Consider the following 27,935-nt stretch of genomic DNA (forward strand, 5'->3'; position numbering starts at 1 on the left):
GGGCAATGGAGACAACTGGGGCAAAAAAGTCAATTGGGGCAATGCAGTCTATTGGGGCAATGCAGTCAACTGGGGAAATAGAGTCAACTGGGGTAACAGAGTCAACTGGGGCAACACCGTCATCTGGGGCAATAGAGTCAACTGTGGCAATACAGTCAACTGGGGCAATACAGTCAACTGGGGAAATACAATCAACTGTGATAATACAATCAACTGGGGCATTATAGTCAACTGTGGCAATAGAGTCAACTGGGGCAATACAGTCAACTGGGGCAATACAGTCAACTTGGGCAATTCAATCAACTGGGGCAATGCAGTCAACTGGGGTAATACAGTCAACTGGGACAATGCATGCAACTGAGGCAATAAAGTCAACAGGAGCAATTCGGACAATTGGGGCAATACACTCAACTGGGAGCAACACATTCAACTGGAAGCAATACAGTCAACTGGTGCAATGGAGACAATTGGGGCAATAAAGTCAATTGGGGCAATGCAGTCTATTGGGGCAATGCAATCAACTGGGGAAGTAGAGTCAACTGGGGAAATAGAGTCAACTGGGGCAACACAGTCATCTGGGGCAAAACAGTCAACTGGGGCAATACAGTCAACTGGGGAAATACAGTAAACTGGTGAAATACAGTCAACTGGGGTAATACAATCAACTGGGGTAATACAATCAGCTTGGGTAATAGAGTTAACTAGGTTAATAAAGTCAACTGGGGCAATACAGTAAATTTGGGCAATGCAGTCAATTGGGGCAATGCAGTCAACTCGGTCAATTGCGACAACTGGAGCAATAGAGTCAACTGGGGCAATAGAATCAACTGGGGCAATACAGTCAACGGGGGCAATGCAGTCAATTGGGGCAATTCATTCAACTGGGGCAATAGAGTCAACTGTGGCAATACAGTCAACTGGGGCAATACAGTCAACTGGGGCAATACAGTCAACTGGGGAAATACAATCAACTGGGATAATACAATCAACTGGGGCATTATAGTCAACTGTGGCAATAGAGTCAACTGGGGCAATGCAGTCAACTGGAGCAATACAGTCAACTGGGGCAATGCAGTCAACTGGGGCAATGCAGTCAAGTGGGGCAATGCAGTCAACTAGGGAAATATAGTCACCTGGGGCAATAGAGTCACCTGGGTTAATAGAGTCAACTGGGGTAATACAGTCAACTGGGACAATGTATGCAACTGAGGCAATAAAGTCAACTGGAGCAATTCGGACAACTGGGGCAATACACTCAACTGGGAGCAACACATTCAACTGGAAGCAATACAGTCAACTGGGGAAATACAATCAACTGGGATAATACAATCAACTGGGGCATTATAGTCAACTGCGGCAATACAATCAACTGGGGCATTATAGTCAACTGTGGCAATACAGTCAACTGGGGCAATACAGTCAACTGGGGCAATACAGTCAACTGGGGAAATACAATCAACTGGGATAATACAATCAACTGGGGCATTATAGTCAACTGGGGCAATGGAGTCAATTGGGGCAATAAAGTCAATTGGGGCAATGCAGTCTATTGGGGCAATGCAGTCAACTGGGGCAATGCAGTCAATTGGGGCAATACAGTCAACTGGGGCAATACAGTCAACTGGGGTAATACAGTCAACTGGGACAATGCATGCAACTGAGGCAATAAAGTCAACTGGAGCAATTCGGACAACTGGGGCAATACACTCAACTGGGAGCAACACATTCAACTGGAAGCAATACAGTCAACTGGGGCAATGGAGTCAATTGGGGCAATAAAGTCAATCGGGGAAATGCAGTCTATTGGGGCAATACAGTCAACTGGGGAAATAGAGTCAACTGGAGCAATAGAGTCAACTGGGGCAATAGAGTCAACTGGGGCAACACAATCATCTGGGGCAATACAGTCAACTGGGGCAATACAGTCAACTGGGGAAATACAATCAACTGGGATAATACAATCAACTGTGGCATTATAGTCAACTGTGGCAATAGAGTCAACTGGGGCAATACAGTCAACTGGGGCAATAGAGTCAACTGGGGCAATGCAGTCAACTGGGGCAATTCAGTCAAGTGGGGCAATGCAGTCAACTGGGGAAATATAGTCACCTGGGGTAATAGAGTCACCTGGGTTAATAGAGTCAACTGGGGTAATACAGTCAACTGGGGTAATACAGTCAACTGGGGCAATGCATGCAACTGAGGCAATAAAGTCAACTGGAGCAATTCGGACAACTGGGGCAATACACTCAACTGGGAGCAACACATTCAACTGGAAGCAATACAGTCAACTGGGGCAATGGAGTCAATTGGGGCAATAAAGTCAATTGGGGCAATGCAGTCTATTGGGGCAATGCAATCAACTGGGGAAGTAGAGTCAACTGGGGAAATAGAGTCAACTGGGGCAACACAGTCATCTGGGGCAAAACAGTCAACTGGGGCAATACAGTCAACTGGGGAAATACAGTAAACTGGTGAAATACAGTCAACTGGGGTAATACAATCAACTGGGGTAATACAATCAGCTTGGGTAATAGAGTTAACTAGGTTAATAAAGTCAACTGGGGCAATACAGTAAATTTGGGCAATGCAGTCAATTGGGGCAATGCAGTCAACTCGGTCAATTGCGACAACTGGAGCAATAGAGTCAACTGGGGCAATAGAATCAACTGGGGCAATACAGTCAACGGGGGCAATGCAGTCAATTGGGGCAATTCATTCAACTGGGGCAATAGAGTCAACTGTGGCAATACAGTCAACTGGGGCAATACAGTCAACTGGGGCAATACAGTCAACTGGGGAAATACAATCAACTGGGATAATACAATCAACTGGGGCATTATAGTCAACTTTGGCAATAGAGTCAACTGGGGCAATGCAGTCAACTGGAGCAATACAGTCAACTGGGGCAATGCAGTCAACTGGGGCAATGCAGTCAAGTGGGGCAATGCAGTCAACTAGGGAAATATAGTCACCTGGGGCAATAGAGTCACCTGGGTTAATAGAGTCAACTGGGGTAATACAGTCAACTGGGACAATGTATGCAACTGAGGCAATAAAGTCAACTGGAGCAATTCGGACAACTGGGGCAATACACTCAACTGGGAGCAACACATTCAACTGGAAGCAATACAGTCAACTGGGGAAATACAATCAACTGGGATAATACAATCAACTGGGGCATTATAGTCAACTGCGGCAATACAATCAACTGGGGCATTATAGTCAACTGTGGCAATACAGTCAACTGGGGCAATACAGTCAACTGGGGCAATACAGTCAACTGGGGAAATACAATCAACTGGGATAATACAATCAACTGGGGCATTATAGTCAACTGGGGCAATGGAGTCAATTGGGGCAATAAAGTCAATTGGGGCAATGCAGTCTATTGGGGCAATGCAGTCAACTGGGGCAATGCAGTCAATTGGGGCAATACAGTCAACTGGGGCAATACAGTCAACTGGGGTAATACAGTCAACTGGGACAATGCATGCAACTGAGGCAATAAAGTCAACTGGAGCAATTCGGACAACTGGGGCAATACACTCAACTGGGAGCAACACATTCAACTGGAAGCAATACAGTCAACTGGGGCAATGGAGTCAATTGGGGCAATAAAGTCAATCGGGGAAATGCAGTCTATTGGGGCAATACAGTCAACTGGGGAAATAGAGTCAACTGGAGCAATAGAGTCAACTGGGGCAATAGAGTCAACTGGGGCAACACAATCATCTGGGGCAATACAGTCAACTGGGGCAATACAGTCAACTGGGGAAATACAATCAACTGGGATAATACAATCAACTGTGGCATTATAGTCAACTGTGGCAATAGAGTCAACTGGGGCAATACAGTCAACTGGGGCAATAGAGTCAACTGGGGCAATGCAGTCAACTGGGGCAATTCAGTCAAGTGGGGCAATGCAGTCAACTGGGGAAATATAGTCACCTGGGGTAATAGAGTCACCTGGGTTAATAGAGTCAACTGGGGTAATACAGTCAACTGGGGTAATACAGTCAACTGGGGCAATGCATGCAACTGAGGCAATAAAGTCAACTGGAGCAATTCGGACAACTGGGGCAATACACTCAACTGGGAGCAACACATTCAACTGGAAGCAATACAGTCAACTGGGGCAATGGAGTCAATTGGGACAATAAAGTCAATTGGGGCAATGCAGTCTATTGGGGCAATGCAGTCAACTGGGGAAATAGAGTCAACTGGGGCAATAGAGTCAACTGGGGCAACACAGTCATCTGGGGCAAAACAGTCAACTGGGGCAAGACAGTCAACTGGGGAAATACAGTCAACTGGTGAAATACAGTCAACTGGGGTAATACAATCAACTGGGGTAATACAATCAGCTTGGGTAATAGAGTTAACTAGGTTAATAAAGTCAACTGGGGCAATACAGTAAATTGTGGCAATGCAGTCAATTGGGGCAATGCAGTCAACTTGGTCAATAGAGTCAACTGGAGCAATGGAGTCAACTGGGGCAATAGAGTCAACTGGGGCAATACAGTCAACGGGGGCAATGCAGTCAAGTGGGGCAATGCAGTCAACTGGGGCAATGCAGTCAACTGGGGCAATGCACTCAAGTGGGGCAATACAGTCAACTGTGGCAATACAGTCAACTGGAGCAATGCAGTCAACTGGGGCAATGCAGTCATTTGGAGCAATGCAGTCAACTGGGGCAATCGAGTCAACTGGCGAAATATGTCAACTCGGGCAATAGAGTCAACTGGTGCAATAGAGTGAACTGGGACAATACAGTCAACTGGGGCAATACAGTCAATTGGGGCAATGCAGTCAACTGGGGCAATACAGTCAACTGGGGAAATACAATCAACTGGGATAATACAATCAACTGGGGCATTATAGTCAACTGTGGCAATAGAGTCAACTGGGGCAATAGAGTCAACTGTGGCAATACAGTCAACTGGGGCAATACAGTCAACTGGGGAAATACAGTCAACTGGGGAAATACAATCAACTGGGATAATACAATCAACTGGGGCATTATAGTCAACTGTGGCAATAGAGTCAACTGGGGCAATACAGTCAACTGGGGCATTACAGTCAACTGGGGCAATGCAGTCAACTGGGGCAATGCAGTCAAGTGGGGCAATGCAGTCAACTAGGGAAATATAATCACCTGGGGTAATAGAGTCACCTGGGTTAATAGAGTCAACTGGGGTAATACAGTCAACTGGGGTAATACAGTCAACTGGGACAACGCATGCAACTGAGGCAATAAACTCAACTGGAGCAATTCGGACAACTGGGGCAATACACTCAACTGGGAGCAACACATTCAACTGGAAGCAATACAGTCAACTGGGGCAATGGATTCAATTGGGACAATAAAGTCAATTGGGGCAATGCAGTCTATTGGGGCAATGCAGTCAACTGGGGCAATGCAGTCAAGTGGGGCAATGCAGTCAACTGGGGCAATACTGTCAAATAGAGAAAATTAGTCATCTGGGGTAATAGAGTCACCTGGGGTAATAGAGTCAACTAGGGTAATGCAGTCAACTGGGGTAATACAGTCAACTAGGACAATGCATGCAACTGAGGCAATAAAGTCAACTGGAGCAATTCGGACAAATGGGGCAATACACTCAACTGGGAGCAACACATTCAACTGGAAGCAATACAGTCAACTAGGGCAATGGAGTCAATTGGGGCAATAAAGTCAATTGGGGCAATGCAGTCTATTGGGGCAATGCAGTCAACCCGGTCAATAGAGTCAACTGGAGCAATAGAGTCAACTGAGGCAATAGAGTCAACTGGGGCAATACAGTCAACGGGGGCAATGCAGTCAATTGGGGCAATTCATTCAACTTGGGCAATAGAGTCAACTGGGGCAATAGAGTCAACTAGGGCAATAGAGTCAACTGGAGCAATAGAGTCAACTGGGGCAATACAGTCAACTGTCGCAATACAGTCAACTGGGGCAATACAGTCAACTGGGGCAATAGAGTCAACTAGGGCAATAGAGTCAACTGGTGCAATAGAGTCAACTGGGGCAATACAGTCAACTGTCGCAATACAGTCAACTGGGGCAATACAGTCAACTGGGGCAATGCAGTCAATTGGGGCAATGCAGTCAACTGGGGCAATCGAGTCAACTGGGGCAATAAGTCAACTAGGGCAATAGAGTCAACTGGGGCAATACAGTCAACTGGGGCAATAGAGTCAACTGGGGCAATACAGTCAACTGGGGCAATACAGTCAACTGGGGCAAGAGAGGCATCTCATGCAATACAGTCATCTGGGAAAATGCAGTCAAGTTGGGCAATACAGTCAACTGTTGCAACACTGTCAACTGGGACAATACAGTCAAATGGGACAATACAGTCAACTGAGGTTATACAGTCAACTGGGGTAATACAGTCACCTGGGGAAATATAGCCACCTGGGGTAATAGAGTCACCTGGGGTAATAGAGTCAACTGGGGTAATACAGTCAACTGGGACAATGCATGCAACTGAGGCAATAAAGTCAACTGGAGCAATTCGGACAACTGGGGCAATACACTCAACTGGGAGCAACACATTCAACTGGAAGCAATACAGTCAACTGGGGCAATGGAGTCAATTGGGGCAATAAAGTCAATTGGGGCAATGCAGTCAATTGGGGCAATGCAGTCAACTGGGGAAATAGAGTCAACTGGGGCAATAGAGTCAACTGGAGCAATAGAGTCAACTGGGGAAATACAGTCAACTCGGGTAATACAATCAACTGGGGTAATACAATCAGCTTGGGTAATAGAGTTAACTAGGTTAATAAAGTCAACTGGGGCAATACAGTAAATTGGGGCAATGCAGTCAATTGGGGCAATGCAGTCAACTGGGTCAATAGATTTAAATGGGGCAATATCGTCAACTGTGGCAATACAGTCAACTCGGGCAATAGAAAATAGGGGTAGATTTGGGGTTGGAGTTGTGTTTAGTGGTGTATTTGGTGTTGGAGTTGGGTTTAGGGTGTACTTGGAGTTGTGGTTGGGTTTGTGTGTGTTTTTAAGTTCGGTTTGGGATTAGAGTTGAGGGGTTATGTTGGGCTCCGGGCTTTGCTGGTTATTGTGCGGATTAGGGTTAGAGTCTGGTTTGGTTTAGGGTTTACGTCAAGGTTTGGTGCAGACTGGGGCTGCTATTGATTCTTGCTTTCGGCAAATATTTCTCTGGTACGGCTCCACCTCCTGTCACTGAGTTACCTGGAATGGAAGCTGCTGACAGGATCATTGTTTAAATGTCAGGGCGGGGTCTCTGTGCTAGAAAAGGCTCAGCTCAGAGCGAGAGAGGTCACAGAACCCGGAGCCGGAGCAGAGAGAGAGAGACTGGAGCCGGAGCAGAGAGAGAGAGAGACTCGGAGCCGGAGCAGAGCAAGAGAGACTCGGAGCCGGAGCAGAGCGAGAGCCGGATCCGTGCTGACCTTCCCCAGGACAGAGCAGTGCGTCCAACGGCAGACAGGTGAAGTCCAACTCCTTTCAATCGCTCTTGTTCCTCGATCGCGATCAATCGGTTACACGGTATAATGTGGGAAATGTGAGGTTATCCACTTTGGTCGCAAGAATAGGAAAATAAAATATTATATAAATGGAGAGAGATAACAGAATGCTGAGGATCAGAGGGATCTGGGTATCCTTGTATGTGGAGCACAAAAAGTTAGTATGCAGGTACAGTAATAATCAGTAGAGCAAATGGAATGTTTGCCTTTATTGCAAGGGGGATAGAGTATAAAAGCAGAGGGTTTCTGCTACAACGGTACAGGGTATTGGTGAGGCCACACCTGGAGTACTGCGTACAGTTTTGGTCTTTGTATTTAAGGAGGGATATACTTGCATTGGCGGCTGTACAGAGAAGGTTGACCAGGTTGATTTCTCGGAGATGAAGGGGTTATCTTATGAGGAAAGTTTTAGCAGGTTTGGCCTATACTCATTGGAATTTAGAAGAATGAGAGGTGATCTTACTGAATCATTGACTCATACAAATTTAAGCACATGCAACATTTTCGGCCCATCGTGTCCGCACCGGCCGCCCAAGAGCTACCCAGCCTAATCCCACTTTCCAGCTCTCGGTCCGTAGCCCTGCAGGTTACAGCACTTCAGATGCACATCCAGGTACTGTTTAAATGTGGTGAGGGTTTCTGTCTCTACCACCCTTTCAGGCAGTGAGTTCCAGACCCTCACCACCCTCTGGGTGAAGACATTTCCCTTCAAATCCCCTCTAAACCTCCCCCGATTTAAACTTAAGTATGTAGCCCCGGGTTGTTGACCTCTCTGCTAAGGGAAATATTCCGTCTGATCCACTCTACCCAGACCCCTCATAATTTTATACACCTCAATACGGTCCCCGCTCAGCCTATCCAATCTCTCATAATTGTTAAAATTCTCCAGTCCAGGCAACAATTTTGTAAATCTCCTCTGTACCCTCTCCAATGCAATCACATCTTTCCTGTAACATGGTGACCAGAACTGCACGCAGTACTCCAGCTGTGACCTAACCAGTGTTTTATACAGTTCAAGCATAACCTCCCTGCTCTTGTATTATATGCCTCGCTAATAAAGGCATGTATTCCGTATGTCTTCTTAATCACCTTATCTACCTGGCCTGCTACCTTCAGGGATCTGTGGACATGCAGTCCCAGGTCCCTCTGTTCCTCTATACTTCTCAGTGTCCTACCATTTAATGTGTATTCCGTTGCCTGTTTGCCTTCCCCATTTGTATTACCTCACACTTCTCCCAATTGAATTCCATTTGCCACTGTTCTGCCCACCTGACCAGTTCATTGATACCTTCCTGCAGTCTGCAGCTTTCTTCTTCATTATCAACCACACAGCCAATTATTGTATAATTTGCAAACTTCTTAATCATACCCCCTATATTCAAGTATTAATCATTGATAAATGCCACAAAAAGCAAGGGACCCAGTACTGAGCCCTGCGGAACCCCACTGGATACAGCCTTACAATCACAAAAACACCCATCAACCACAACCCTTTGCTTCCTGCCTCTGAGACAATTTTGGATCCAACTTGCCACTTTGCCCTGGATCCCATGGGCTTTTACTTTCATGACCAGTCTGCCATGTGGGACCTTATCAAAAGCTTTGCTAAAGTCCATATACGCACTGCCCTCATCGACCCTCCTGGTTACCTCCTCGAGAAATTCAATCAAGCTCGTCAGACACAACTTTCCTTCACAAATTCATGCTGTCTGTCCTTGATTAATCCATGTCTTTCTAAATGAAGATTTATCCTGTCAATTAGAATTTGTTCCAATAATTTTACCACACCGAGGTTAGCTGACTGGCCTGTAATTACTCAGTCTATCCCTTTCTCCATTTTTAATCAAGTGTACCACGTTAGCTGTCCTCCAGTCCTTCAGCACCACGCCTGTAGCCAGAGAGGACTGGAAAATGATGGTTAGAGCCTCTGCTATTTCCTCTTTTGCTTCTCTTAACAGGCAGGAATACATTTCATCTGGGCCTGGGGATTTATCCACTGTCAAACCTTAATACTTCCTCTCTTACTATATTTATTTCATCTAATATTTCACACTCCTCCTCCCTGGAAGCAATTTCAGCATCACTCCTCTCTTTAGTGAAAACAGACGCAAAGTATTCATTAAGGACCATACCCACATCTTCCGTCTCCACACACAGATTACCCTCATGGTCTCGAATAGGCCCTGCCCTTTTAGTTATCTCTTGCACTTAATATATTTTACTTGATTTTATTTGGCAAGAATTTTTCATCCCTGGACTTTCTGTACTCCTCGAGAGATTCTGCAGTATTTAGCACTCGGTATCTGTTATCAGCTTCCCTTTTTTACTTTATCCTACCCTGTATGTCCCTAAACATCCAACGGGCTCTAGATTTGTTAGTCCAACACTTCTGTTGCACTATACCTCTCAGTGTCCCAACATTTGATGTGTCTTCCCTTCCCTTGTTAGACCTCCCAAATGCACAGTCTCCTATTTATTCGGATTGAATTCCATTTGCCACTGTTCTGTCCCCCTGACCACTGACGGGATATTCTCCCGCAGTTTACAACTTTCTTCTTCATTCTCAACCACACAGACAATTATTGTATCATCTGCCAAGTGATACATCAGTCTACTCCAGGACTGTACCAGAAAAAGTGACTCCACTCTCTCTCTACTCCAGGACTGATCCAGAATTAGTAACTCCACACTCACTGTTCCAAGACTGATCCAGTATTAGTGACTCCACACTTTTTCTACTCAGGACTGATCCAGTATTAGTGACTCCACATCTTCTCTACTCCAGGATTGATCCAGTATTAGTTACGCCACAGTCTCTCTACTTCAGGACTGATCCAATATCAGTGACTTAACACTCTCTCTGCTCCAGGACTGATCAGGTATTAGTGACTCCGCACTCTCTCTACTCCCGGATTGATCCCGTATGAGTGACTCCGCAATCTCTCTACTCCAGGACTGATCCAGTATGAGTGAATCCACACTCTCTACTTTAGGACTGATCCGGTATTAGTGACTCTACAATTTCTACTCCAGGACTGATCCAGTATTAGTGAATCCACACTCTCTCTACTCCAGGACTGATGCAGAATTAGTGACTCGAGACTCTCTCTTCTCCAGGACTGATCCAGTTTTAGTGAATCCACCCTCTCAATGCTTCAGATATTTTCCAGTATGAGTGACTCCACACTCTACTCCAGGACTGATCAAGTATTAGTGAATCCACACTCTCTCTACTCCAGGACAGTTCCAGTATTAGTGACTCCAAAATCTCTCTACTCCAGGATAGATCCAGTATTAGTGAATCCACACTCTCTCTGCTCCAGGCTTGATCCAGTATTAGTGAATCCACACTCTCTCTACTCCAGGACTGATCCAGAATTAGTGATTCCACACTCTCTCTACTCCAGGACTGATCCAGAATTAGTGACTCCAAACTCTCTCCACTCCAGGACTGATCCAGTATTAGTGACTCCAAACTCTCTCTACTCCAGGACGGATCCAGTATTAGTGACTTCACACTCTCTCTGCTCCAGGACGGATCCACTATTAGTGACTCCACACTCTCTCTACTCCAGGATTGATTCAGTATTAGTGACTCCACACTCTCTCTCCTGCAGAACTGATCCAGTATGAGTGACGCCACAATCTCTCTAAACTAGGACTGATCCAGAATTAATGACTCCACACTCATTCTACTCCTGTACTGAGCCATTATGAGTGACCCCACACGCTCTCTGTTCCAGGACTGGTCCAGCATTCATGACTCCATACTCTCGACTCCAGGAGTGATCCAGTATTAGTGACACCACAATCTCTCTACTCCGGTGCGGACTCAATATTCGTGGCACCACGCGTTCTCTGTTCCAGGACTGATTCAGCATTAGTGACTCCGCACTCTCTCTCTACCAGGACTGATCCAGTACTAGTGAATCCACACTCTCTCTACTCCAGCACTGATCCAGTATTAGTGTCTGTACTCTCTCTAATCCAGGACTGATCCAGTATTACTGACTCCACACTCACTGCTCCAGGACGGATTCAGTATTACTGACTCCACACTCACTGCTCCAGGACGGATCCAGTATTCGGGGCTCCACACTCTATTCCATGACTGATCTAGTATTAGTGACTACATGCTCACTCTGCTCCAGGACTGATCCAGTATTAGTGACTCCAGACTCTCTCTGTTCTATGACTGATCCAGTATTGGTGACTCCACACTCTCTCTGCTCAAGGACAGATCCAGTATTAGTGACTCCACAATCTCTCTGCTCCAGGGCTGATCCAGTATTAGTGACTCCACAAACTCTCTGCTCCAGGACTGATCCAGTATGAGTGACTCCACACTCTATCTGCTCCAGGACTGATCAAGTATTAGTGACTCCGCACTCTCTCTACTCCCGGACTGATCCAGTATTAGTGACTCCGCAATCTCTCTACTCCAGGACTGATCCAGTATTAGTGAATCCACGCTCTCTACTTTAGGACTGATCCGCTATTAGTGACTCTACAATTTCTACTCCAGGACTGATCCAGTATGAGTGAATCCACACTCTCTCTACTCCAAAACTGATCCAGAATTAGTGACTCCAAACTCTCTCTACTCCAGGACTGATCCAGTTTTAGTGACTCCACAATCTCTCTGCTCCAGGACTGATCCAGTATCAGTGACTCAACACTCTCTCTACTCCAAAACTGATCCAGAATTAGTGACTCCAAACTCTCTCTACTCCAGGACTGATCCAGTTTTAGTGACTCCACAATCTCTCTGCTCCAGGACTGATGCAGAATTAGTGATTCCACACTCTCTCTACTCCAAAACTGATCCAGAATTAGTGACTCCAAACTCTCTCTACTCCAGGACTGATCCAGTTTTAGTGACTCCACAATCTCTCTGCTCCAGGACTGATCCAGTATCAGTGACTCAACACTCTCTCTACTCCAGGACTGATCCAGAATTAGTGACTCCATACTCTCTCTGTTCAAGGTCTGATCCAGTATTAGTGACTCCACACTCTCTCTGCTCCAGGACGGATCCAGTATTAGTGACTTCACACTCTCTCTGCTCCAGGACGGATCCACTATTAGTGACTCCACACTCTCTCTACTCCAGGATTGATTCAGTATTAGTGACTCCACACTCTCTCTGCTCCAGGACTGATCCAGTATCAGTGACTCAACACTCTCTCTACTCCAGGACTGATCCAGAATTAGTGACTCCATACTCTCTCTGTTCAAGGTCTGATCCAGTATTAGTGACTCCACACTCTCTCTGCTCCAGGACGGATCCAGTATTCGTGACTTCACACTCTCTCTGCTCCAGGACGGATCCACTATTAGTGACTCCACACTCTCTCTACTCCAGGATTGATTCAGTATTAGTGACTCCACACTCTCTCTCCTGCAGGACTGATCCAGTATGAGTGATGCCACAATCTCTCTAAACTAGGACTGATCCAGAATTAGTGACTCCACACTCATTCTACTCCAGTACTGAGCCATTATGAGTGACCCCACACGCTCTCTGTTCCAGGACTGGTCCAGCATTCATGACTCCATACTCTCGACTCCAGGAGTGATCCAGTATTAGTGACTCCACAATCTCTCTACTCCGGTACGGACCCAATATTCGTGGCACCAGGCGTTCTCTGTTCCAGGACTGATTCAGCATTAGTGACTCCGCACTCTCTCTCTACCAGGACTGATCCAGTACTAGTGAATCCACACTCTCTCTACTCCAGCACTGATCCAGTATTAGTGTCTGTACTCTCTCTAATCCAGGACTGATCCAGTATTACTGACTCCACACTCACTGCTCCAGGACGGATTCAGTATTACTGACTCCACACTCACTGCTCCAGGACGGATCCAGTATTCGGGGCTCCACACTCTATTCCATGACTGATCTAGTATTAGTGACTACATGCTCACTCTGCTCCAGGACTGATCCAGTATTAGTGACTCCAGACTCTCTCTGTTCTATGACTGATCCAGTATTGGTGACTCCACACTCTCTCTGCTCTAGGACAGATCCAGTATTAGTGACTCCACAATCTCTCTGCTCCAGGGCTGATCCAGTATTAGTGACTCCACAAACTCTCTGCTCCAGGACTGATCCAGTATGAGTGACTCCACACTCTATCTGCTCCAGGACTGATCAAGTATTAGTGACTCCGCACTCTCTCTACTCCCGGACTGATCCAGTATTAGTGACTCCGCAATCTCTCTACTCCAGGACTGATCCAGTATTAGTGAATCCACGCTCTCTACTTTAGGACTGATCCGCTATTAGTGACTCTACAATTTCTACTCCAGGACTGATCCAGTATGAGTGAATCCACACTCTCTCTACTCCAAAACTGATCCAGAATTAGTGACTCCAAACTCTCTCTACTCCAGGACTGATCCAGTTTTAGTGACTCCACAATCTCTCTGCTCCAGGACTGATCCAGTATCAGTGACTCAACACTCTCTCTACTCCAAAACTGATCCAGAATTAGTGACTCCAAACTCTCTCTACTCCAGGACTGATCCAGTTTTAGTGACTCCACAATCTCTCTGCTCCAGGACTGATGCAGAATTAGTGATTCCACACTCTCTCTACTCCAAAACTGATCCAGAATTAGTGACTCCAAACTCTCTCTACTCCAGGACTGATCCAGTTTTAGTGACTCCACAATCTCTCTGCTCCAGGACTGATCCAGTATCAGTGACTCAACACTCTCTCTACTCCAGGACTGATCCAGAATTAGTGATTCCATACTCTCTCTGTTCAAGGTCTGATCCAGTATTAGTGACTCCACACTCTCTCTGCTCCAGGACGGATCCAGTATTAGTGACTTCACACTCTCTCTGCTCCAGGACGGATCCAATATTAGTGACTTCCCACTCTCTCTGCTCCAGGACGGATCCACTATTAGTGACTCCACACTCTCTCTACTCCAGGATTGATTCAGTATTAGTGACTCCACACTCTCTCTCCTCCAGGACTGATCCAGTATGAATGACGCCACAATCTCTCTACTCTAGGACTGATCCAGAATTAGTGACGCCACAATCTCTCTGCTCCAGGACTGATCCAGTATTAGTGACTCCACAATCACTCTGCTCCACGACTGATCCAGTATTAGTGACTCCACACTCTCTCTGCTCCAGGACTGATCAAGTATTAGTGACTCCGCACTCTACTCCCGGACTGATCCAGTATTAGTGACTCCGCAATCTCTCTACTCCAGGACTGATCCAGTATTAGTGAATCCACGTTCTCTACTTTAGGACTGATCCGCTATTAGTGACTCTACAATTTCTACTCCAGGACTGATCCAGTATGAGTGAATCCACATTCTCTGCTCCAGGACTGATGCAGAATTAGTGATTCCACACTCTCTCTACTCCAAAACTGATCCAGAATTAGTGACTCCAAACTCTCTCTACTCCAGGACTGATCCAGTTTTAGTGACTCCACAATCTCTCTGCTCCAGGACTGATCCAGTATCAGTGACTCAACACTCTCTCTACTCCAGGACTGATCCAGAATTAGTGACTCCATACTCTCGCTGTTCAAGGTCTGATCCAGTATTAGTGACTCCACACTCTCTCTGCTCCAGGACGGATCCAGTATTAGTGACTTCACACTCTCTCTGCTCCAGGACGGATCCACTATTAGTGACTCCACACTCTCTCTACTCCAGAATTGATTCAGTATTAGTGACTCCACACTCTCTCTCCTGCAGGACTGATCCAGTATGAGTGACGCCACAATTTCTCTAAACTAGGACTGATCCAGAATTAGTGACTCCACACTCATTCTACTCCAGTACTGAGCCATTATGAGTGACCCCACACGCTCTCTGTTCCAGGACTGGTCCAGCATTCATGACTCCATACTCTCGACTCCAGGAGTGATCCAGTATTAGTGACTCCACAATCTCTCTACTCCGGTACGGACCCAATATTCGTGGCACCAGGCGTTCTCTGTTCCAGGACTGATTCAGCATTAGTGACTCCGCACTCTCTCTCTACCAGGACTGATCCAGTACTAGTGAATCCACACTCTCTCTACTCCAGCACTGATCCAGTATTAGTGTCTGTACTCTCTCTAATCCAGGACTGATCCAGTATTACTGACTCCACACTCACTGCTCCAGGACTGATCCAGTATTACTGACTCCACACTCACTGCTCCAGGACGGATGCAGTATTCGGGGCTCCACACTCTATTCCATGACTGATCTAGTATTAGTGACTACATGCTCACTCTGCTCCAGGACTGATCCAGTATTAGTGACTCCAGACTCTCTCTGTTCGATGACTGATCCAGTATTAGTGACTCCACACTCACTCTGCTCCAGGACTGATCCAGTATTGGTGACTCCACAATCTCTCTGCTCTAGGACAGATCCAATATTAGTGACTCCACAATCTCTCTGCTCCAGGGCTGATCCAGTATCAGTGACTCCACAAACTCTCTGCTCCAGGACTGATCCAGTATTAGTGACTCCACACTCTCTCTGCTCCAGGACTGATCAAGTATTAGTGACTCCGCACTCTCTCTACTCCCGGACTGATCCAGTATTAGTGACTCCGCAATCTCTCTACTCCAGGACTGATCCAGTATTAGTGAATCCACGCTCTCTACTTTAGGACTGATCCGCTATTAGTGACTCTACAATTTCTACTCCAGGACTGATCCAGTATGAGTGAATCCACATTCTCTGCTCCAGGACTGATGCAGAATTAGTGATTCCACACTCTCTCTACTCCAAAACTGATCCAGAATTAGTGACTCCAAACTCTCTCTACTCCAGGACTGATCCAGTAGTAGTGACTCCAAACTCTCTCTACTCCAGGACTGATCCAGTTTTAGTGACTCCACAATCTCTCTGCTCCAGGACTGATCCAGTATCAGTGACTCAACACTCTCTCTACTCCAGGACTGATCCAGAATTAGTGATTCCATACTCTCTCTGTTCAAGGTCTGATCCAGTATTAGTGACTGCACACTCTCTCTGCTCCAGGACGGATCCAGTATTAGTGACTTCACACTCTCTCTGCTCCAGGACGGATCCACTATTAGTGACTCCACACTCTCTCTACTCCAGGATTGATTCAGTATCAGTGACTCCACACTCTCTCTCCTCCAGGACTGATCCAGTATGAGTGACGCCACAATCTCTCTACACTAGGACTGATCCAGAATTAGTGACTCCACATTCATTCTACTCCAGTACTGATCCATTATGAGTGACCACACACGCTCTCTGTTCCAGGACTGGTCCAGCATTCATGACTCCATACTCTCGACTCCAGGAGTGATCCAGTATTAGTGACTCCACAATCTCTCTACTCCGGTACGGACCCAATATTCGTGACACCAGGCGTTCTCTGTTCCAGGACTGATTCAGCATTAGTGAATCCACACTCTCTCTACTCCAGCACTGATCCAGTATTAGTGTCTGTACTCTCTCTAATCCAGGACTGATCCAGTATTACTGACTCCACACTCACTGCTCCAGGGCGGATCCAGTATTCGGGGCTCCACACTCTATTCCATGACTGATCCAGTATTAGTGACTACATGCTCACTCTGCTCCAGGACTGATCCAGTATTGGTGACTCCACAATCTCTCTGCTCTGGGACAGATCCAGTATTCGTGACTCCACAATCTCTCTGCTCCAGGGCTGATCCAGTATTAGTGACTCCACAAACTCTCTGCTCCAAGACTGATCCTGTATTAGTGACTCCACACTCTCTCTACTCCAGAACTGATCCAGTATTAGTGACTCTGCACTCTCTCCACTCCAGGACTGATCCAGTATTAGTGACTTCACAGTCTCTCTACTCCAGAACTGATCCAGTATTAGTGACTCCACACTCTCTCTACTCCAGAACTGATCCAGTATTAGTGAATTCACGCTCTCTACTTTAGGACTGATCCGGTATTAGTGACTCTACAATTTCTACTCCAGGACTGATCCAGTATGAGTGAATCCACACTCTCTCTGCTCCAGGACTGATGCAGAATTAGTGACTCGAGACTCTCTCTTCTCCAGGACTGATCCAGTTTTAGTGAATCCACCCTCTCAATCCTTCAGATATTTTCCAGTATGAGTGACTCCACACTCTACTCCAGGACTGATCAAGTATTAGTGACTCCACACTCTCTCTACTCCAGGACTGATCCAGTATTAGTGACTCAACAATCTCTCTGCTCCAGGACGGATCTACTATTAGTGACTCCACACTCTCTCTACTCCAGGATTGATTCAGTATTAGTGACTCCACCCACTCTCTCCTCCAGGACTGATCCAGTATGAGTGACGCCACAATCTCTCTACTCTAGGACTGATCCAGAATTAGTGACTCCACACTCATTCTACTCCAGTACTGATCCATTATGAGTGACCCCACACGCTCTCTGTTCCAGGACTGATCCAGCATTCGTGACTCCATACTCTCTACTCCAGGAGTGATCCAGTATTAGTGACTCCACAATCTCTCTACTCCGGTACGGATCCAATATTCGTGACACCAGGCGTTCTCTGTTCCAGGACTGATTCAGCATTAGTGACTCCGCACTCTCTCTCTACCAGGACTGATCCAGTACTAGTGAATCCACACTCTCTCTACTCCAGCACTGATCCAGTAATAGTGTCTGTACTCTCTCTAATCCAGGACTGATCCAGTATTACTGACTCCACACTCACTGCTCCAGGACGGATCCAGTATTTGGGGCTCCACACTCTATTCCATGACTGATCCAGTATTAGTGACTACATGCTCACTCTGCTCCAGGACTGATCCAGTATTGGTGACTCCACAATCTCTCTGCTCTAGGACAGATCCAGTATTAGTGACTCTACAATCTCTCTGCTCCAGGGCTGATCCAGTATTAGTGACTCCACAAACTCTCTGCTCCAGGACTGATCCAGTATTAGTGACTCCACACTCTCTCTACTCCAGAACTGATCCAGTATTAGTGACTCTACACACTCTCCACTCCAGGACTGATCCAGTATTAGTGACTTCACTGTCTCTCTGCTCCGGGACTGATCTAGTACTAGTGACTCCACACTCTCTCTACTCCAGGACTGATCCAATATCAGTGACTTAACACTCTCTCTGCTCCAGGACTGATCAGGTATTAGTGACTCCGCACACTCTCTACTCCCGGACTGATCCTGTATTAGTGACTCCGCAATCTCTCTACTCCAGGACTGATCCAGTATTAGTGAATCCACGCTCTCTACTTTAGGACTGATCTGGTATTAGTGACTCTACAATTTCTACTCCAGGACTGATCCAGTATTAGTGAATCCACACTCTCTCTACTCCAGGACTGATGCAGAATTAGTGACTCGAGATTCTCTCTTCTCCAGGACTGATCCAGTTTTAGTGAATCCAACCTCTCAATGCTTCAGATATTTTCCAGTATTAGTGACTCCACACTCTACTCCAGGACTGATCAAGTATTAGTGAATCCACACTCTCTCTACTCCAGGACTGATCAAGTATTAGTGACTCCACAATCTCTCTACTCCAGGACAGATCCAGTATAAGTGAATCCACACTCTCTCTGCTCCAGGCTTGATCCAGTATGAGTGACTCCACACTCACTCTACACCAGGACTGATCCAGAATTAGTGATTCCACATTCTCTCTACTCCAGGACTGATCCAGAATTAGTGACTCCAAACTCTGTCTACTCCAGGACTGATCCAGTATTAGTGATTCCAAACTCTCTCTATTCCAGGACTGATCCAGTTTTAGTGACTCCACAATCTTTCTGCTCCAGGACTGATCCAGTATCAGTGACTCTACACTCTCTCTACTCCAGGACTGATCCAGAATTAGTGACTCCACACTCTCTCTGTTCAAGGTCTGATTCAGTATTAGTGACTCCACACTCTCTCTGCTCCAGGACGGATCCAATATTAGTGACTTCCCACTCTCTCTGCTCCAGGACGGATCCACTATTAGTGACTCCACACTCTCTCTACTCCAGGATTGATTCAGTATTAGTGACTCCACACTCTCTCTCCTCCAGGACTGATGCAGTATGACTGACGCCACAATCTCTCTACTCTAGGACTGATCCAGAATTAGTGACTCCACAATCTCTCTGCTCCAGTACTGATCCAGTTTTAGTGACTCCACAATCTCTCTGCTCCAGGACTGATCCAGTATTAGTGATTCCACATTCTCTCTACTCCAGGACTGATCCAGAATTAGTGACTCCAAACTCTGTCAACTCCAGGACTGATCCAGTATTAGTGATTCCAAACTCTCTCTATTCCAGGACTGATCCAGTTTTAGTGACTCCACACTCTCTCTCCTCCAGGACTGATCCAGTATGAGTGACGCCACAATCTCTCTACTCTCGGACTGATCCAGAATTAGTGACTCCACAATCTCTCTGCTCCAGTACTGATCCAGTTTTAGTGACTCCACAATCTCTCTGCTCCAGGACTGATCCAGTATTAGTGATTCCACACTCTCTCTACTCCAGGACTGATCCAGAATTAGTGACTCCAAACTCTGTCTACTCCAGGACTGATCCAGTATTAGTGATTCCAAACTCTCTCTATTCCAGGACTGATCCAGTTTTAGTGACTCCACACTCTCTCTCCTCCAGGACTGGTCCAGTATGAGTGACGCCACAATCTCTCTACACTAGGACTGATCCAGAATTAGTGACTCCACACTCATTCTACTCCAGTACTGATGCATTATGAGTGACCACACACGCTCTCTGTTCCAGGGCTGGTCCAGCATTCATGACTCCATACTCTCGACTCCAGGAGTGATCCAGTATTAGTGACTCCACAATCACTCTACTCCGGTACGGACCCAATATTCGTGACACCAGGCGTTCTCTGTTCCAGGACTGATTCAGCATTAGTGACACCGCACTCTCTCTCTACCAGGACTGATCCAGTACTAGTGAATCCACACTCTCTCTACTCCAGCACTGATCCAGTATTAGTGTCTGTACTCTCTCTAATCCAGGACTGATCCAGTATTACTGACTCCACACTCACTGCTCCAGGACGGATCCAGTATTCGGGGCTCCACACTCTATTCCATGACTGATCCAGTATTAGTGACTACATGCTCACTTGCTCCAGGACTGATCCAGTATTAGTGTCTCCAGACTCTCTCTGTTCGATGACTGATCCAGTATTAGTGACTCCACACTCTCTCTGCTCCAGGACTGATCCAGTATTGGTGACTCCACAATCTCTCTGCTCTAGGACAGATCCAGTATTCGTGACTCCACAATCTCTGTGCTCCAGGGCTGATCCAGTATTAGTGACTCCACAAACTCTCTGCTCCAGGACTGATCCAGTATTAGTGACTCCACACTCTCTCTACTCCAGAACTGATCCAGTATTAGTGACTCTACACTCTCTCCACTCCAGGACTGATCCAGTATTAGTGACTTCACAGTCTCTCTACTCCAGAACTGATCCAGTATTAGTGACTCCACACTCTCTCTGCTCCAGGACTGATCAGGTATTAGTGACTCCGCACTCTCTCTACTCCAGGACTGATCCAGTATTAATGAATCCACGCTCTCTACTTTTGGACTGATCCGGTATTAGTGACTCTACAATTTCTACTCCAGGACTGATCCAGTATGAGTGAATCCACACTCTCTCTGCTTCAGGACTGATGCAGAATTAGTGACTCGAGACTCTCTCTTCTCCAGGACTGATCCAGTTTTAGTGAATCCACCCTCTCAATGCTTCAGATATTTTCCAGTATCAGTGACTCCACACTCTACTCCAGGACTGATCAAGTATTAGTGAATCCACACTCTCTTTACTCCAGGACTGATCCAGTATTAGTGACTCAACAATCTCTCTACTCCAGGACAGATCCAGTATTAGTGAATCCACACTCTCTCTGCTCCAGGCTTGATCCAGTATTAGTGACTCCACACTCTCCCTACTCCAGCACTGATCCAGAATTAGTGATTCCACACTCTCTCTACTCCAGGACTGATCCAGAATTAGCGACTCCAAACTCTTTCTACTCAAGGACTGATCCAGTTTTAGTGACTCCACAATCTATCTGCTCCAGGACTGATCCAGAATTAGTGACTCCACACTCTCTCTGTTCAAGGTCTGATCCAGTATTAGTGACTCCACACTCTCTCTGCTCCAGGACGGATGCAATATTAGTGACTTCACACTCTCTCTGCTCCAGGACGGATCTACTATTAGTGACTCCACACTCTCTCTACTCCAGGATTGATTCAGTATTAGTGACTCCACACACTCTCTCCTCCAGGACTGATCCAGTATGAGTGACGCCACAATCTCTCTACTCTAGGACTGATCCAGAATTAGTGACACCACACTCATTTTACTCCAGTACTGATCCATTATGAGTGACCCCACACGCTCTCTGCTCCAGGACTGATCCAGTATTAGTGACTCCACACTCTCTCTACTCCAGAACTTATCCAGTATTAGTGACTCTACACACTCTCCACTCCAGGACTGATCCAGTATTAGTGACTTCACTGTCTCTCTGCTCCGGGACTGATCAAGTACTAGTGACTCCACACTCTCTCTACTCCAGGACTGATCCAATATCAGTGACTTAACACTCTCTCTGCTCCAGGACTGATCAGGTATTAGTGACTCCGCACTCTCTCTACTCCCGGACTGATCCAGTATTAGTGACTCCGCAATCTCTCTACTCCAGGACTGATCCAGTATTAGTGAATCCACGCTCTCTACTTTAGGACTGATCCGGTATTAGTGACTCTACAATTTCTACTCCAGGACTGATCCAGTATTAGTGAATCCACACTCTCTCTACTCCAGGACTGATGCAGAATTAGTGACTCGAGATTCTCTCTTCTCCAGGACTGATCCAGTTTTAGTGAATCCAACCTCTCAATGCTTCAGATATTTTCCAGTATTAGTGACTCCACACTCTACTCCAGGACTGATCAAGCATTAGTGAATCTACACTCCCTCTACTCCAGGACTGATCAAGTATTAGTGACTCCACAATCTCTCTACTCCAGGACAGATCCAGTATAAGTGAATCCACACTCTCTCTGCTCCAGGCTTGATCCAGTATTAGTGACTCCACACTCTCTCTGCACCAGGACTGATCCAGAATTAGTGACTCCAAACTCTGTCTACTCCAGGACTGATCCAGCATTAGTGATTCCAAACTCTCTCTATTCCAGGACTGATCCAGTTTTAGTGACTCCACAATCTCTCTGCTCCAGGACTGATCCAGTATCAGTGACTCTACACTCTCTCTACTCCAGGACTGATCCAGAATTAGTGACTCCACACTCTCTCTGTTCAAGGTCTGATTCAGTATTAGTGACTCCACACTCTCTCTGCTCCAGGACGGATCCACTATTAGTGACTTACCACTTTCTCTACTCCAGGATTGATTCAGTATTAGTGACTCCACACTCTCTCTCCTCCAGGACTGATCCAGTATGAGTAACGCCACAATCTCTCTACTCTAGGACTGATCCAGAATTAGTGACTCCACAGTCTCTCTGCTCCAGTACTGATCCAGTTTTAGTGACTCCACAATCTCTCTGCTCCAGGACTGATCCAGTATTAGTGATTCCACACTCTCTCTACTCCAGGACTGATCCAGTTTTAGTGACTCCACACTCTCTCTCCTCCAGGACTGATCCAGTATGAGTGACGCCACAATCTCTCTACACTTGGACTGATCCAGAATTAGTGACTCCACACTCATTCTACTCCAGTACTGATCCATTATGAGTGACCACACACGCTCTCTGTTCCAGGACTGGTCCAGCATTCATGACTCCATACTCTCGACTCAAGGAGTGATCCAGTATTAGTGACTCCACAATCTCTCTACTCCGGTACGGGCCCAATATTCGTGACACCAGGCGTTCTCTGTTCCAGGACTGATTCAGCATTAGTGACACCGCACTCTCTCTCTACCAGGACTGATCCAGTACTAGTGAATCCACACTCTCTCTACTCCAGCACTGATCCAGTATTAGTGTCTGTACTCTCTCTAATCCAGGACTGATCCAGTATTACTGACTCCACACTCTCTCTGCTCCAGGACTGATCCAGTATTGGTGACTCCACAATCTCTCTGCTCAAGGACAGATCCAGTATTCGTGACTCCACAATCTCTCTGCTCCAGGGCTGATCCAGTATTAGTGACTCCACAAACTCTCTGCTCCAGGACTGATCCAGTATTAGTGACTCCATACTCTCTCTACTCCAGAACTGATCCAGTATTAGTGACTCTACACTCTCTCCACTCCAGGACTGATCCAGTATTAGTGACTTCACAGTCTCTCTGCTCCAGAACGGAACCAGTATTAGTGACTCCACACTCTCTCTGCTCCAGGACTGATCAGGTATTAGTGACTCCGCACTCTCTCTACTCCCGGACTGATCCAGTATTAGTGACTCCGCAATCTCTCTACTCCAGGACTGATCCAGTATTAGTGAATCCACGCTCTCTACTTTAGGACTGATCCGCTATTAGTGACTCCACAATTTCTACTCCAGGACTGATCCAGTATGAGTGAATCCACACTCTCTCTGCTCCAGGACTGATGCAGAATTAGTGACTCGAGACTCTCTCTTCTCCAGGACTGATCCAGTTTTAGTGAATCCACCCTCCCAATGCTTCAGATATTTTCCAGTATCAGTGACCCCACACTCTACTCCAGGACTGATCAAGTATTAGTGAATCCACACTCTCTCTACTCCAGGACTGATCCAGTATTAGTGACTCAACAATCTCTCTACTCCAGGACAGATCCAGTATTAGTGAATCCACACTCTCTCTGCTCCAGGCTTGATCCAGTATTAGTGACTCCACACTCTCCCTACTCCAGGACTGATCCAGAATTAGTGATTCCACACTCTCTCTACTCCAGGACTGATCCAGAATTAGTGACTCCAAACTCTGTCTACTCAAGGATTGATCCAGTTTTATTGACTCCACAATCTATCTGCTCCAGGACTGATCCAGAATTAGTGATTCCACACTCTCTCTGCTCCAGGACGGATCCAATATTAGTGACTTCACACTCTCTCTGCTCCAGGACGGATCTACTATTAGTGACTCCACACTCTCTCTACTCCAGGATTGATTCAGTATTAGTGACTCCACACACTCTCTCCTCCAGGACTGATCCAGTATGAGTGACGCCACAATCTCTCTACTCTAGGACTGATCCAGAATTAGGGACACCACACTCATTCTACTCCAGTACTGATCCATTATGAGTGACCCCACACGCTCTCTGTTCCAGGACTGATCCAGCATTCGTGACTCCATACTCTCTACTCCATGAGTGATCCAGTATTAGTGACTCCACAATCTCTCTACTCCGGTACGGATCCAATATTCGTGACACCAGGCCTTCTCTGTTCCAGGACTGATTCAGCATTAGTGACTCCGCACTCTCTCTCTACCAGGACTGATCCAGTACTAGTGAATCCACACTCTCTCTACTCCAGCACTGATCCAGTATTAGTGTCTGTACTCTCTCTAATCCAGGACTGATCCAGTATTACTGACTCCACACTCACTGCTCCAGGACGGATCCAGTATTCGGGGCTCCACACTCTATTCCATGACTGATCCAGTATTAGTGACTACATGCTCACTCTGCTCCAGGACTGATCCAGTATTAGTGACTCCAGACTCTCTCTGTTCGATGACTGATCCAGTATTAGTGACTCCACACTCTCACTGCTCCAGGACTGATCCAGTATTGGTGACTCCACAATCTCTCTGCTCTCGGACAGATCCAGTATTAGTGACTCTACAATCTCTCTGCTCCAGGGCTGATCCAGTATTAGTGACTCCACAAACTCTCTGCTCCAGGACTGATCCAGTATTAGTGACTCCACACTCTACTCCAGAACTGATCCAGTATTAGTGACTCTACACACTCTCCACTCCAGGACTGATCCAGTATTAGTGACTTCACTGTCTCTCTGCTCCAGGACTGATCTAGTACTAGTGACTCCACACTCTCTCTACTCCAGGACTGATCCAATATCAGTGACTTAACACTCTCTCTGCTCCAGGACTGATCAGGTATTAGTGACTCCGCACTCTCTCTACTCCCGGACTGATCCAGTATTAGTGACTCCGCAATCTCTCTACTCCAGGACTGATCCAGTGTTAGTGAATCCACGCTCTCTACTTTAGGACTGATCCGGTATTAGTGACTCTACAATTTCTACTCCAGGACTGATCCAGTATTAGTGAATCCACACTCTCTCTACTCCAGGACTGATGCAGAATTAGTGACTCGAGATTCTCTCTTCTCCAGGACTGATCCAATTTTAGTGAATCCAACCTCTCAATGCTTCAGATATTTTCCAGTATTAGTGACTCCACACTCTACTCCAGGACTGATCAAGTATTAGTGAATCCACACTCTCTCTACTCCAGGACTGATCAAGTATTAGTGACTCCACAATCTCTCTACTCCAGGACAGATCCAGTACAAGTGAATCCACACTCTCTCTGCTCCAGGCTTGATCCAGTATTAGTGACTCCACACTCTCTCTACACCAGGACTGATCCAGAATTAGTGATTCCACACTCTCTCTACTCCAGGACTGATCCAGAATTAGTGACTCCAAACTCTGTCTACTCCAGGACTGATCCAGTATTAGTGATTCCAAACTCTCTCTATTCCAGGACTGATCCAGGTTTAGTGACTCCACAATCTCTCTGCTCCAGGACTGATCCAGTATCAGTGACTCTACACTCTCTCTACTCCAGGACTGATCCAGAATTAGTGACTCCACACTCTCTCTGTTCAAGGTCTGATTCAGTATTTGTGACTCCACACTCTCTCTGCTCCAGGACGGATCCAATATTAGTGACTTCCCACTCTCTCTGCTCCAGGACGGATCCACTATTAGTGACTCCACACTCTCTCTGCTCCAGGATTGATTCAGTATTAGTGACTCCACACTCTCTCTCCTCCAGGACTGATCCAGTATGAGTGACGCCACAATCTCTCTACTCTAGGACTGATCCAGAATTAGTGACTCCACAATGTCTCTGCTCCAGGACTGATCCAGTATTAGTGACTCCACAATCTCTCTGCTCCAGGACTGATCCAGTATTAGTGACTCCACACTCTCTCTACTCCAGAACTGATCCAGTATTAGTGACTCCACACTCTCTCTACTCCAGAACCGATCCAGTATTAGTGACTCTACACTCTCTCTACTCCAGAACTGATCCAGTATTAGTGACTCCACAATCTCTCTGCTCCAGGACTGATCCAGTATTAGTGACTCCACAATCTCTCTGCTCCAGGACTGATGCAGTTTAGTGACTCCACATTCTCTCTGCTCCAGGACTGATCCAATATTATTGACTCCACACAATCTCTACTCCAGGAGTGATCAAGTATTCGTGCCTCCAGGCTCTCTCTGCTCCAGAATAATCCAGTATTAGTGACTCCACAATCTCTCTGCTCCAGGACTGATCCAGTATTAGTGACTCCACACTCTCTCCACTCCAGGACTGATCCAGTATTAGTGACTTCACAGTCTCTTTGCTCTGGGACTGATCAAGTATTGGTGACTCCACAATCTCTATGGTCCAGGACTGATCCAGTATTAGTGATTCCACACTCTCTTTGTTCAGGGACGGAACCAGTATTATTGACTGCACACTATCTACTCCAGGAGTGATCCAGAATTAGTGACTCCACACTCTCTCTGCTCCATGATAATGCAGTATTCGTGACTTCACATTCTCTCTGCTTCAGGATTGATCCAATATTAGTGACTCCATACTCTCTCTACTCCAGGACTGAACCAGTATTATTGACACCACAATCTCTCTACTCCATGACTGATCCAGTTTTAGTGACACCGCAATCTCTCTGCTCCAGGACTGATCCAGAATTAGTGATTCCACACTCTCTCTGTTCAAGGTCTGATCCAGTATTAGTGACTCCACACTCACTCTGCTCAAGGACGGATCCAGTATTAGTGACTCCACATTCTCTCTGCTCCAGGACGGATCCACTATTAGTGACTCCACACTCTCTCTGCTGCAGGACTGATCCAGTATTAGTGACCCAACAATCTCTCTGCTCCAGGACTGATCCAGTATTATTGACTCTACACTCTCTCCACTCCAGGACTGATCCAGTATGTGTGACTTCACTGTCTCTCTGCTCCGGGACTGATCCTGCATTAGTGACTCCACACTCTCTCTACTCCAGGGCTGATCGAGATTTAGTGACTTCACAATCTCTCTGCTCCAGAACTGATCCAGTATTAGTGACTCCACACTCTCTCCAATCCAGGACTAATCCAGTATTAGTGACTTCACAGTCTCTCTGCTCCAGGACTGATCCAGTATTAGTGACTCCACACACTCTTTGTTCAAG

At 46.5% G+C, this 27,935-nt stretch overlaps 1 protein-coding gene across 1 annotated transcript in view; it reads left to right on the forward strand.

Annotated features, from left to right (window-relative positions):
• The first annotated feature begins 7,279 nt into the window (after positions 1-7,279).
• Positions 7,280-27,935, forward strand: part of LOC139264793 (protein rapunzel-like) — a 107,015-nt gene continuing 86,359 nt past the window's right edge. Inside the window, exon 1 of the mRNA XM_070881932.1 lies at positions 7,280-7,475. The gene's annotated coding sequence lies outside the window, so the exon portion shown is untranslated. The remainder of the gene's footprint in view (positions 7,476-27,935) is intronic.

The sequence above is a fragment of the Pristiophorus japonicus genome, chromosome 5, assembly GCF_044704955.1.
Source record: "Pristiophorus japonicus isolate sPriJap1 chromosome 5, sPriJap1.hap1, whole genome shotgun sequence".
Taxonomy (NCBI): Eukaryota; Metazoa; Chordata; class Chondrichthyes; family Pristiophoridae; genus Pristiophorus; species Pristiophorus japonicus.